General features: G+C 44.2%; 1 protein-coding gene across 3 annotated transcripts in view; it reads right to left on the bottom strand.

Annotated features, from left to right (window-relative positions):
• Positions 1–15,278, bottom strand: part of khnyn (KH and NYN domain containing) — a 53,323-nt gene that overhangs the window by 20,840 nt on the left and 17,205 nt on the right. The window lies entirely within an intron of this gene.

Genomic DNA, 15,278 nt, shown 5'->3' with positions numbered 1-15,278 from the left:
GTCCCAAAAAATGTGGAAATGGTTAGCACCACCCCCTCCACATCTCCAACAAGCATCACCGGTTCCCCGATACCTCTTCTGTACAGGGGTGATGAAAAATCTCATTATACTTTTCCAACAAAATTCATGCCATACATTAGATCCCGTTGTAACCCATTGTATCTCGCATATATGTTCCCAACATTCCTCGGTGATTATCAAATTGCCCTCTTTTTCCCACTTCTCTTTAACATAGTGGGTGTTGTCTTTTTTGCCCTGCAGGATGCTATTGTATAACCTAGATATAATTTTATTGAGTGCTCATCAATTTGTAGCTAATGATATAAATGTACCCACAAATCCTAGGTCGTTTAAATTCACTTTCAGTTCCTGATTAAAATAGTGCCTGATCTGAAGGTACCTAAAGAAGTCAGCAGAGTCTAGAACATGTTTTCTTTGCAGGGATTCAAAAGATTGGAGTGCCCCCTTGTGGACAAATGAGTAATAATCAGTCAATCCTTTTAGAGTCCAGTTCTTAAATCTATCATCATGCTGATTCGGGGTAAAATCTGAATCGTATGCACACCATTTTAGGATTTTTGAAGTGTCTTCCAAACCACAAATCTTAATTGCTTCATTCCAAACTGCTATCATTACGTGAGAAATGGGTTTGTCTAATAAATGAATCTTATTCTGCAGTTTGATATCTGCTAATAAAGCTTCAACTGTGTAGCGTCTGGAGTCGCTCTTGACATGAGATCAAAGTGGTGGGTCGTTCGAGAAACACCAGAGATGCAGATCTTTTGCACAGCTCTGCCTATGAATTAGTATTAGCATATAAATGAGTGTAGTGGTGCCAGTTGAGGCTGGCCAAATGGCCGCACTATCACCCTTACGACCAGCGGAGACAACGCAGGCCGTGCCGTTATCACCTTGTGAGGAACTTCAAATAGATTCCTATCACACACACAGACAGACACACACACACACACACAGACACACACACACACACACACACACAAGTATTCCTCTTCATATTAGCCTTTAATTTAACCATCCCAGAAATATGTGATGACCCTTGTGTTATATGTATGTTGACCACAAAGTATATATTTGTATGTGTGTGTGATGTTAATCCTAAATGCTCAAAATGGCTCTGTAAAAGAGATACACTGTCTTTCATGCATTTAAACACAGGCATGTTTGATGTCTAAAGGTTTCTCTTTCTTTGTCCCAGTCAGTGGTGCAAAGTAGATGATTATGAGATGTACCTTTTAGTAGGTTTAGCCCTTTTTGAGCGAAACTTTACTAATTCTGACTCCCGGCAAGAACATTCCATTGAGTAATAAAGTCAGAACAAAGAAACTCTCTCCCGCCTGAAATTCACACCAACGATTGGTTGCCGCCGGGAAAGTGGGCGTAGTTTAATGGATCTCAAAAGACAGTAACACAAGCATATCGGGGCTCAGTCACCTTGCAAGAACCCCGGACGAGACAAATTTCCTTTTCCTCCCATCTCATCAGCGCGGCTCGCGGGTTTTCGACCTGCGAGCCGGCGCGGTCCAGCCAAGCTGATGTTTCCTTTGAAGATCGACGCGCTCCGCGGCTCAGTCAGCGGACGCACTTAGCTGGACGAGATGTATTTCCCTTCCAAGACGACACCTTTAAAAATCCCGCGGACCAACGAAGCTCTGGAAGAACCAAACGGAGAGAACGCTTCATCGCGCAAACTCTCTGAGAAACGCCAACGCACGCATCTTGCTTTACACAACACCAAGAAACCATGCAAGTATCAATTCTACCGAAATTTAGATGCGTTTTAAAGATTGTACCCCTGTTTAAGGTGATATTTCTTGCTGGCTCCAATGGTTTTGTCTGGGAAGGTGTCGGATCGGACACGATCTTACCCTCCTTCCTTTCCTTTCCCTTCCCCTCATCCTCCTCTTTACTTCCCACTATTCTGTAAATACATGTATTCTTTAGGTAGTCATATGTAATCGTAGTATTAATCTTTATTAAAACCATGATATTCACGTTTTGATTGTCATTGTTTGCTCACGGAACACGAGTCCCTTTAATGTCAGATCTAAGCTACGAGCTCTTATAAGCATCGTTGAATGCTTTAATTAATACCATAACTCGGAAAGTTTGTCCTTTGTGGCCAGAGGGACAAACTTCCCGAAAATTGGGTAGGAAGAATAGACCTGGTGAGTGGATAAGGAATCTCCGCTCGTCCTTTAAACGGAACGGAGAGGAATTTTGAATCAACTCCCTTGAGGTTATTCTGTGATTATTTAATATAGATATATCTGTAGTTAATTACAATAAATTATTGTTAACCATATATATATATATTATATTGCATAAATACCGAGGTGAGGTATTCCCATCTTGGAGATTGGTGATTAGATTATAACCCGTTATGATTAATCATAAATCCCTAAATATTAATACCCACAATTCCCTATTGAGCTAATTTTTGATTTAAATATAATATGTAACCCTAAAACCCTACATATTTTTGGTGGAGAATATTTCGGGCACATTCTAAACTCTGTTTTGTGAGCAACTTTGTCAATTTTATGCGTATATCATTTGTGTTAATTGTTGTCTTATATGCGCGCTTCAGTGAGACAAGTCGCAATCGCGAACTCACGTATCTGTAACTGAAAAGCCCAAAGCTCATTTCAGTTAGTCCTATGTTAACAGCGTCTATTTTGGTCAAACATTTTGGTCACTGTTAATTGTTAAAAAGAAACTGCAGTTCATAATATTAAAACTGTCTCTGTAAAGGGAAAAAAACTTCTTTTGCAGAACATTTTAATATTATCAATTCCACCTGTTAGAACGAAGAAATCTTCTTTCAGCGTGATGCCACCTGTGCGTGATGCCACCTGTGCGTGATGCCACCTGTTAGAACGAAGAAATCTTCTTTCAACGTGATGCCACCTGTGCGTGATGCCACCTGTGCGTGATGCCACCTGTTAGAACGAAGAAATCTTCTCCCAGCGTGATGACGATTTGAGCGTATTCCTCTTATTCGTTTTGTAAAAGGCCTTATAAATCGCTAGCGATCTCACCCCCTTAGGTGGAGTTTTGGCATAGCTAACCAGAACGCACACCTTGCACAAATCAACCAGAAAAATAACTGCTGGCCAGTATCTGCTTGATGTGTGAATGGGAGTATTTTATTTTAACCTTGATCACGTTAAAATTTGTTGCAGAGAAAATGCTCTGTTCTACATTTGTGTGTATATGCGGTAAATAAATCCGTCCACACACTCTGCTTCAAAATTGGCACAAAGGAAATTTGAAAACAAATTCTATTCACACTTGTGATTGCAGTTAAATTGCTGCGTTAGGAAGCTGGACCCTCCCCATTGTCGGACGCTCAAGCTTCATATCACCTAATGTTGGGTAGTGTAATACCTCCGAGTAACACAAGGGGGCAGCCCGCTAGGTGTGCTGCACCTCTCAAATTACCCACGCCTGACTCCACTACGCCATCTTGTGGACGTCTGCAGATGTTTGCCTTATTAAACTCTCTCAAGCGAACTCTCGTTATTTTATTTGTTTACTATTATAATTATTTTCATTTATTTCCTGTTATTGCTATTGTTTGGTAGTCATTCAATCTTTCGGGTTCAATGACTTCTCACACTTATTTAAATTTGGTTTAAACAAAGTTTGAATTTGAATTTAAATTAAGTTCTCCTTTCAGCCAGTGATGCTACCTAAGGGGAATGGACCCCTTTTGGGACATCTCCTGCTAAGTCAGTTTCCCTTTCTTTCTCATTGTTTCAATTTGAGTTATTTTTGCTTGTCTGTTCTTTTCTTCCCTTTTTATTGTTATTTGTTTATCAATTGGTTTCTTCCATTTCATACCAGTCTGATACCCTGCACTTATTTAAATTTTGGTTTAAGCAAGTTTGAACCTGAATTTAAATTAAGCCTTCTCTTTTCAGCCTGCGACAGCCACTTATCAGTAGCACGCCCCCTGCTGGGCACTCTCATAAGTTGGCTCTCCTCTCTCTCTTCTCCTTTGGCTCCATTTCCGAATAGATTAATTTAATTAATTCCACTTCTCCCTTTTTCAATGATTGTTCTGATAATTACCAACATTATCATAATTTTATGTTTTAGTACTATTTATTGAATAGTCTTTTACCTCACTCACTTTACAGAATTATTTGAATTTGGTTAAAACAAGTTTAAGCTTAAGCTGATGTCACGTTTTCCTTGTTAGCCATTTATATATTCACAGGTAGTACCTCCCCTAGTGCTTGTGGTGAATTTCCGGTTGTCTTCTGGCTGGGTTCCGGTGAGTGGAGTCACCTGGCCTGCGTAACTGACACCGGTCGTGGGTGAATCGCAGACACCTCTGTCTCCGTACCATTGGCGGCGGCACGCAGCAGACTAAGCATTTCGGGCACTCCAGGGAGAAGTCAACGAGTCCAACTGAACCGCTCAAGGGCATTTTGGTTAATTACTCTGATCCTCCGTTTGGACTCCAAAGGGATTTCAGAGGAAACCCAACTTCAACCCTTCAGTCTGGCCGTTGACCAAACTTACCTGAGTGCTGCCCAGTTATGCTAAAAGTCACACGCTGTTTGAGTGGGCGCACCGTGGTACCAAGGGACGAGGATCTGGGAACACCGCGGTCGAGTGTCCAGGGACCGCCGGCGAGATTGACCTCACCATCGGTTCTCACCTGAAGCGACCCCGATTCACCCCAGGCATAGTAAGTAAAGTAAGCCCATTCACTTATGGCAAGCCCTAGAATATACATATTCCCGGTCATTTAAGTGTTTGGCCACACCTTTCTCCCTTTTTAAGCCATACCTTTCCCCTAGGCTTTATAGCTCAACAGCGCCCCCTCACTCGTTGGCCCTGTCATAAACCCTAGCATTGGTATTAAGCTTAGAGCCTTTCCATATCTATCTCTTCTCATGTTCTCATTTTGTTTTATTTCGTGCCGTCTTAGTATTCTTGGAAATTTCGCCCTTTTCTTTTCTACTCTACTGTTCTGTTGTTTAGTTTCTTCCAGTTCACCTAAAGACAGAACCCATGAGAGCCATCAAGGAAAGCTGAATAATAGATTGACGATCAGCCGCCAGTGTCAGTAAATGACCCACTAGGCTACCGCACTGTCAAAATTGTTATTTAAATCCGGCACTCACCCACACAAATCGGCCCCACCTGGCCGCTCACGGCCAAGACAACAGGTGCACGGCCTAGATTCCACTAACTGTCTGCACCAGTTAGTCCAAAATTGCACACACAATTAAATAGTCACATATGGCTATAAGCACCACACCCTATACGGACTTGCATTGGCCTCTTTTGTGTTGTCTCTCTCTTGCCCACAGTAAGCGGTGTGTCCCGTTCATCCAGCCCCACCGCCACTGGGATCACGTCGAGACCTGATCGAGCACCAGGACGACTGCGTTCCTGCCTAAAGCCACGGTGACCTGCAGCCCCTGAGCCAAGAACGGCAGCGTTGAAGCTCCATGCTGAGGAGGCCCGTAGGCACCAGGACCACGCGCAGAGTCGACTAGATCAGCTACTCCTCGAGACCCAGGACCAACGCAGACGGAAGGACGGAACGGACCTACAACTTCGGGAGGAAGTTGAGAGACTCCAAAATGCCCCGGCAGAACTTCGTGTAGAGACAAGCACAGAGAGCAGTTGGAGAAAGAATCCGAAGAGGAACCAAAAGAAAAACTCCAACGAGGTGAAGCTCTCCTAACAAGAGCAAAGATTGAACTGAAAGAAAGAAACAGCAAGGCCAAAGCTTGTGAAACCCACTTGCAAACGCCCATGCCAAGGTCCAAGATGTGGTTAAAAAAAAAAACAAAAAAACAAGAAGACTATTCAAGACAAAGAACTTGAAACTGTTCACAGAGAACTGAAGTTCACATGTACATCGCACAGTGAACAGCAAGGGGAAACACGCACCACACAGTTTCCCCTGACAAGTGGGACAAGAAACCCCCAGCCAAGAGTTCCAAGCTCAAAAGGGGGGTGAAAGCCCACTGCCCAAGTTGTCACCAGCCAGCAGCCACGAGCCCCCACCAGCAGCAAAGGGGGTGGGAGCCAATCCAGAGAATCATGCTCAGGCACATCATGGCTTCCCAAGAACTCTACAAGCTGGCCAGAAACATCCCAACTTTCACCCCAAACCCTGCAGGGTATGAACTTTCACTTACAACATGAGACCGTAAAGCTGGACTACCAACAGCTACGGGACTGCCGACCAAAAAGACTGTTTCTGAAAAGACTGTGAGAAATCTAATGGTTTACCCTGTCTCTGATCACCGTTCAGAGCTGGCTCCAGGGGGCGCCCTGCAACAACGCAGTGACAGACTTTGTAACCGGCAAGACCGTTCCAAGCCAGCAGAGAGCAGCGCAACTGGCACGGTGCCCGTCTTAAGCACCTGTCCGAGCACTCTGAAAGACTCTGAGACAAGCCACGTCTGTCTAACCACCCAAAGGTGGAGCCGCGTGAGATGCCAGCCGACAGCCCAGAAATGACAGCACCCCTAGCCCAAACAGCCAGCGGCGGAACGGCTCGCCCCAAACGAACCCAAGTCTGAGCACTCACCAGAGCCAGACGGTGCAGCTTCATCTGAGTCAGCAGAGATCCTGAGGATTCTGAAAGAACTTCTCGCAAGGGAGACAAGAAGGACAGGCCAGACAGCTTACGACTGTGACCAAGACCGGCACCCAACGTCCTTCCTGACTGCTCTCCGACGGAACCAAGCACCGCACAAACCACAGTCCAAAGATCCAGAGACTTCATCACCAAGTGACAGCGTCGCTCAACTCCCTTAGCTGACAGCTGCACTTCCTGAACAATCGAACTCTGAAATCCCAAAATGTGAGTTGAATGTGCAGTCATACAGCCAAAATGAGATCCAACTTGAACAGATAGCTCCCATCCAGCTAACGATGGGCCTAATGAGTCTGGTACACCCAGTGTACATCTAACCAATGGACACGTACCCCTTTCTCGTCGGCAAAGATCTGCTAGATCGTTTTGAGCCCCTACTAGACTTCAAACAGCTAAAGATTTGGGCTCAAGTATGAGAACCTCTGCCTCTCCAGCCACCCAGATCACCTGAGCCAGACTGTCAGGTCACAGAGGTCACGAGAAATCTTGCAACCCGCCGCGAGAACACTGTCTCAGCACCAGAGCAAAGTTCAAGCTCACTACTCTGCACTTTTCAACTCACCATAGACTCTGACTTTCACTGCCCCAAGGTCATGACTGACCTCCAGCTGAATGATGTAACAACTACAGACATCATACTCTCACTATGGGCAGACAACTCAGCCATCAGTCTAGCACTGTTCAAAGCCCTCATGAAAGACACATCCAACCTTCCATCTGCAAGCAAGTGCACCCACTGCCCGTTGGACTCCTGCCTAACAACCATGGTAACTGTCAAGGGCACCTGCACTTTGAACTTGAAATGGAACGATCAGTGCCTCACACACCACATCCTGGTCCTTCAAGATCCACTGCATAACGTCTACATAGAAGCAGACCCCTTGATTCGCCTCAAGGCTCATGTGGACTTTACCAATGAGGTAGTGTGAGCCCCACTGACATCACAGCCCCCTGTGGTTCCTGCCAAGCCTGAAAACCTCCTGCCAGGCCAGACCATCCCAAGAGTCTGTACTTTAATCAACGAACAGGATACTGCAGCACCAGCTGTCTTTCACCTTCTGCAACCGACAGCGTACTTTCACCAGGTGCCCAATCGGCTATGCCAACTCACCAGCCGAGTTTAACATCTTCCGAAACGAAGCATGCCCAACACCTGTTCGACGCGTGTGATGACATCACAAGAACACACGACATGACTGTCCACCGGGAAAAGGTGACAGGACACTCAAGGCAACCCGGCCTTGACAAAGACTTGAATGACCAAACTGATTCCCTGGCCAAGACTGGCACACTTCACGGCAATCCATGGTCACCTCCCACCCACGCAACCACCCGTGATGGCGCTGCAATAACCCGCAGCAAACTGACTATTCCTGCGACGATTCCAACATCACAGCCGCTTACGCTGGCTCTACAATTTCCATAAATGACACAGCTGACATGCAAGCCTCTGACACTGCCATAAAAGCTATGAGTAACCACCTCTCAGACCCCTCCAACCACCCTGTCACGATGTCTGACTTCACCGCTACCACAGGCCTCAGACGACCGCATGACGGCAAACACATGCTGCGTGAGAAAACAAACATTCTGGGGTATGCCTCTGACGCCCTCACAGCGCTAAAGCTTGTGATGCCACAGTGTCAAAAGGGGGGTAATGCTAAATGTATGCCCACAACGCACCATGTGCCGGACACCACGGTACCAGAGCCACAAGACACAGAAGCAAGTGAAATATTGGCCTGGCATGCAGCAAGTCGTGTCAGAGTATGTCAGAGAAGTTTCTGGTTTGCTGACAATTCTAACCGGCAAACCCAAACCCCAGAGCCCCTGCAACGCAGAAGAGTCACAGTCCCGTGGTCATACCTTCAAATAGACTGGGCGGGATCCCTTCCCAGATCGACGAGGGACCGCAAGTACTTCCTCACAGTTGTATGCCAGTTCTCCAAGTGAGTAGAATGTCTTTGAGCACCCAACGACACCAAGTTGAACGAACCAATTGAGCTGGGGCCAGCATGCTGAGAAAGTATGTGTCTGCCAACCAGAAAGACTGGGATGTGAAACGTCCATTGGTGCTCATGACCATCAGAGCCACCCCGCATGAATCAACTCATGTGTCTACTTTGGAACTTGTGACTGGGTGTCAGACGACCCTGCTGCATCAAACAAGAGACTCTAGTTTTGTCAGAACTTACACTGCTCACCAGCACATTGACAAACTACACCTGAAGTGGCTCAGACAGCTGTTGAACCATGAGAGCAGCTGGACAGATCAAACACATGCAGAACTGTCACTATGGCAAACGCCAAGTACCAGACAAGCCACTGGGCGGAGCCACGGAAGACAGCGCGTCCACCCTGCGCACACCACAGGATGTCCCACAGCCGTCGACAACAACGCCCTCTGCCAAACCCTTCACGCAGCTGTCAAGCGGAGGCGGCACAAGGACAGCTGGACACTACTATCTCAGGGTCACAGGAGCTGCTGACACCAGCAAAATAGCCCCTGAACAGGACTCACCAGATGAGGACTGCAAAGGACAAGCTTCCAACTCCTTGCCACACACAGCTCAGGCAAGCTCACAACAGCACTGCTACAAGAAGCAGAGCAGAACTCCGATCCTTCGGACTTCTCGTGACTGAGAGGCTAACAACTACCTGCTTCCCTCCTGTCACCAGCACTAGGTCAGTCTGAAACCCTCTTCAGGCCACATAGACCCCTTACCACTTCCTGAGACCACAAGCAGAAACCTGCGCCACACAGACGGACTTCAGGATGACAGGTGACGCACCGTCATGGCACCTGCTGCCTCGACACCTGTTGCACAAGGTCAGAGACCTGAACTTGGCTGCTGCCTGCCTTATCTGCCGTGGAGTGACCATTACTCCAGGGGACACAAACGACCAGAGTGTGTGGATTCACGTACCAAAGGGTACCATCCTCCACCTTGATGATCTGGCATCGTAATACCTCCCAAGTGAAGAGTACTGGTCAGAGCTGGAAACCCCATCCTTCTTCAAGAATCACAACTTCACTCTAGATCCAGAACTGGAACTAAAGATTAAGAAAGGGGGTCCTAGCCAATTGACATCACTCTCATCGACACAGCTCTTTACCTTGCTACAGCATCATGCCACACCCTGACACTGGGCCTGGCTTTCATCCTAGTCAAGAGGGTCCACGAGATGCGAGAGTCCATGACCAAGAACACAGCCTCTCTCCTCCTGGGATTCAAACGAAACCCACGGAAGGGAGGTACCAAGACAGAGACAAGGCCAAACCTCATCAGAATGGACCCTCAGCCTGAGGAACCAAAGGCTTGGAACGATTAGAAACCACCTGCCACTCGACCACCATGATCCACCTGCCATCTGACCATCATGATCCCACTCAAAACGACAACTGTCATCCGACGAGGTCAACCGGACGTCGTCACATGACAAAGGGGGACTGTAGCGTCTGGAGTCGCTCTTGACATGAGATCAAAGTGGTGGGTCGTTCGAGAAACACCAGAGATGCAGATCTTTTGCACAGCTCTGCCTATGAATTAGTATTAGCATATAAATGAGTGTAGTGGTGCCAGTTGAGGCTGGCCAAATGGCCGCACTATCACCCTTACGACCAGCGGAGACAACGCAGGCCGTGCCGTTATCACCTTGTGAGGAACTTCAAATAGATTCCTATCACACACACAGACAGACACACACACACACACACAGACACACACACACACACACACACAAGTATTCCTCTTCATATTAGCCTTTAATTTAACCATCCCAGAAATATGTGATGACCCTTGTGTTATATGTATGTTGACCACAAAGTATATATTTGTATGTGTGTGTGATGTTAATCCTAAATGCTCAAAATGGCTCTGTAAAAGAGATACACTGTCTTTCATGCATTTAAACACAGGCATGTTTGATGTCTAAAGGTTTCTCTTTCTTTGTCCCAGTCAGTGGTGCAAAGTAGATGATTATGAGATGTACCTTTTAGTAGGTTTAGCCCTTTTTGAGCGAAACTTTACTAATTCTGACTCCCGGCAAGAACATTCCATTGAGTAATAAAGTCAGAACAAAGAAACTCTCTCCCGCCTGAAATTCACACCAACGATTGGTTGCCGCCGGGAAAGTGGGCGTAGTTTAATGGATCTCAAAAGACAGTAACACAAGCATATCGGGGCTCAGTCACCTTGCAAGAACCCCGGACGAGACAAATTTCCTTTTCCTCCCATCTCATCAGCGCGGCTCGCGGGTTTTCGACCTGCGAGCCGGCGCGGTCCAGCCAAGCTGATGTTTCCTTTGAAGATCGACGCGCTCCGCGGCTCAGTCAGCGGACGCACTTAGCTGGACGAGATGTATTTCCCTTCCAAGACGACACCTTTAAAAATCCCGCGGACCAACGAAGCTCTGGAAGAACCAAACGGAGAGAACGCTTCATCGCGCAAACTCTCTGAGAAACGCCAACGCACGCATCTTGCTTTACACAACACCAAGAAACCATGCAAGTATCAATTCTACCGAAATTTAGATGCGTTTTAAAGATTGTACCCCTGTTTAAGGTGATATTTCTTGCTGGCTCCAATGGTTTTGTCTGGGAAGGTGTCGGATCGGACACGATCTTACCCTCCTTCCTTTCCTTTCCCTTCCCCTCATCCTCCTCTTTACTTTCCACTATTCTGTAAATACATGTATTCTTTAGGTAGTCATATGTAATCGTAGTATTAATCTTTATTAAAACCATGATATTCACGTTTTGATTGTCATTGTTTGCTCACGGAACACGAGTCCCTTTAATGTCAGATCTAAGCTACGAGCTCTTATAAGCATCGTTGAATGCTTTAATTAATACCATAACTCGGAAAGTTTGTCCTTTGTGGCCAGAGGGACAAACTTCCCGAAAATTGGGTAGGAAGAATAGACCTGGTGAGTGGATAAGGAATCTCCGCTCGTCCTTTAAACGGAACGGAGAGGAATTTTGAATCAACTCCCTTGAGGTTATTCTGTGATTATTTAATATAGATATATCTGTAGTTAATTACAATAAATTATTGTTAACCATATATATATATATTATATTGCATAAATACCGAGGTGAGGTATTCCCATCTTGGAGATTGGTGATTAGATTATAACCCGTTATGATTAATCATAAATCCCTAAATATTAATACCCACAATTCCCTATTGAGCTAATTTTTGATTTAAATATAATATGTAACCCTAAAACCCTACAACTGGTATTGCTTCAATAGTTGTCCCCTCAACATCCTTCCATCCTGCGGTGTAATTGGAAGAACATAAACATATTAATGGTCTTATCTGTGCCGCACAGTAATATTCTCGTAGACAAGGGAGACCACGACCTCCTTTATCTTTCTTCAATTGTAAGGTTTTATATTTAACTCTGGATTTTTCCCCTTTCCAAATATATTTTGACAGCATTCTATCCCATTCTACAAATTGTTTTTGGGGAATGAAAATTGGTAAACACTGGAATAAGTAGAGCATTCGGGGGAGGATATTTAATCTTATTGAATCAATCCTAGAATGCAAGTCCAAAAAAGGAATGGTATACCATCTTTGTATATCCGATTTTATTGCTATATTCAGAGGGCCATAGTTAGCTTCAAACATTTTAGAGAAGTCTCGGTGCAATACCACCCCTAGATATCTGATATTGTCTGCCTCCCATTTCCAATTATAACTATCTTTGACTTCTTGTGGAGGGTTATAGTTCAGAGTTAATACCTGCGTTTTATTTACATTAACCTTGTACCCTGAAAAAGAGCCATAGTCTAGTAGTAGTTTAATGATTTTAGGAACAACCTGTGTGGGGTAAGATATAGTTAATAGTAAATCATCAGCAAAAAGTGCCAATTTTTGCTCCCCTCCTACTGTTCTTACTCCAGTTATATCCTTTCTCTGCCTGATCCACTGGCTTAAAGGTTCGATAAACAAGGCGAAGAGGAGAGGCGAGATGCAACACCCTTGTCGAGTCCTGCGCTCCAATATGAATGATTCAGTAAGGTCCCCATTAATTTTTATCCTCGCAGTTGGGTTATTGTATAACCCTGAGATAACCTCATTTTACAGATTTATCAAAATCGAATTTTTCAAGCACCTTATATAAGAAGGACCACCTCACTGAATCAAATGCTTTTTCGGCGTCCAAACTCAACACTAAGGTCTCTAATTTTTGCTTATCCACCCGCCTCATTATGTGTAAAACCCTCCTAATGTTGTCTTGAGTCTGTCTGTGTTTAATGAAACCCGTTTGATCCTTATGTATTAATCCTGGTAAAATAGTTTCTAATCTTCTTGACATAATAGAGGTGAACAACTTATAGTCTATATTCAGAACACTAATTGGGCGATAGTTACTACACTGCAATCTATCCTTTCCTTCTTTTGGGATGATAGAAATTATTGCTTCCCTCCATGATGGAGGGACTATCTTATTTGCCAACACCCAATTAAAAGTTTTACAGCAACGTTGGGACCAAAAAAACCTTCATTGTTTTGTACCATTCCGGACCAAATCCATCTGCCCCTGCCATCTTCCCTCCCTTTAATCTTTTAATTGCTAATTGGATTTCTTCTTTAGTTATTGTAGTTATTAACTTTTTATTTTGTTCCTCCGTCACTTTTGGTAACTCAAGTTCAGACACAAAGATACTTTTGGTAACTCAAGTTCAGACAAAAAGATATTGATGTCCTGGTTGTTGTCTATTTGAGGTTGAGAATATAATGTCTTATAATAATCCAAAAAGCATTGTTGAATTTTTCCCTGTTCAATTTCTATTTGATCATTTAGGGGATTCTTAATTTTATGAATGGATCTCTCTGCTTGCTGTTTCCTAAGCTTATAAGAGAGAATAGAAGTTTCAGTGATTTCCCCCCTACCTCATAGTACTGTTGCTTTATAAACATGAGTTTTTTCTGTACATCTATTGTGTTCAAATCCTCTATTTCTTTTTTCAATTTCATTATATCCAATTTAATATTACCATTATGAGACCTCGAGTGTTGTCGTTGCAGATCTAGCAACTTATCTTCTAAGTGCTGGAGTTTTTGCTGACCTATTTTTTTCAGATGGGAGGAAATACCAATTATTTTCCCCCTAATCACTGCCTTAAGTGCATCCCATATTATTCCCGGTGACATATCGTCCTTATCGTTATTTTCTAAATACTCCTCTATTTCTTTCTTCAGACGTTCTTTAATTTCAGGGTAATTAAGAATGTTTGTGTTCAACCTCCATAAGGTAGATCTATTCTTTCTGTTCAGACAGACATTAGCATAAACTGGGTTGTGATCTGATATAGTACAGGGGCCTAGTTCACAATCTTTTAACCTAAAGAGATCGTTTCTGAACATGAAGATATAATCTAACCTTGAATAGACATCGTGTGCGCAGGAATAGTGGGTATATTACCTATCAGTTGAATGGCGATCTCTCCACACATCAACTAATCCTATTTCGTCCATAAGGTGTACCATTTTTCCTCCAATATTTCTCGCATCACCTTTCCCGTTCGAAGAAGCCAATTTAGCATTTAATGTGAGGTTAAGATCACCACCGCATAGTAAAATTCCCTGACTCCTTGTTGATGTTAATTCTAGGATCTGTTTATACAAGGACCAATTGCTTCCTGGGGGAATATACACGTTTAAGAGACTCAGAATAATACCATCAATCTTACCAGTTGCCATTATATATCTACCCTCCTTATCCTTATATTCTGATAAATGTTCATAATTTAGAGCGCCGTGCACCAGGATCGCCACGCCTCTTCGCCTTCCCGAACTGAGAGGAATAGAAAACATGTTTAAAACCAAGTTTGTTCAATTTTTCATGTTCGCTATCAGACAGATGTGTTTCCTGCATAAAAACAATCTGAGCTTTATCTCTTTTGAATTTAGATAGGGCTAAATATAGCCCTATCTAATTTTGAATTTAGATAGGGCCTTTTAACCGGATTATGTAAACCATTAATATTGATTGATACCATTTTCACTGATCTGCTATTCATCTAAATTTATAGGATGAATACACACATTTTAATAGGCTCCCCGCACACCCTTGTAAACTTTGAACAAGAAACACTTGAACAAATAGCATGAAAACAAAAAACAAAATAAAAAACAAACTGAAGTAGTTCTAACTTCCAAGGTAGGGGTCCCTGAAGTGGACCCTGCTTGTCTTTAAAGGCAACTTCTTCATCAGTCAGTGGAGGAGGCCCTTAATGGCTAAGGCCTCACAGAGAAGAACACCCTCCAAAAACCTTACTAATCCACTTTTTACACACCATTAAACTAAGTAATAGCTTTGTTTTTGTTTTTAATTAAAGAGAACAACAAAGTGGTTAAACCTCAATTTCCCGAAGGCGCAGGTGAGGTCCTCTTGAAGGCTCTGAGTTTGTCTTTGTAAACTGGGTCTCGCCTCTTATTTGTTGCGCTGCTCCCCGCTCCTCTGCCAACTCTGGTCCAGGTCAGCTGCTTCAGTTGCTCCAACGCTGTTTCTGGCGATCTGATGACCTTCACCGCATAGCCTCTCCTGGACATATCTGCAGTAGCTTCTGCCGCTGTGTTGTAAATTTTAGTTTCTTCAGTGTATTTCA

This window comes from Gobio gobio, assembly GCF_949357685.1.
Source record: "Gobio gobio genome assembly, chromosome: 2".
NCBI lineage: Eukaryota > Metazoa > Chordata > Actinopteri > Cypriniformes > Gobionidae > Gobio > Gobio gobio.
This window is presented reverse-complemented; position numbering and strand designations above follow the sequence as displayed.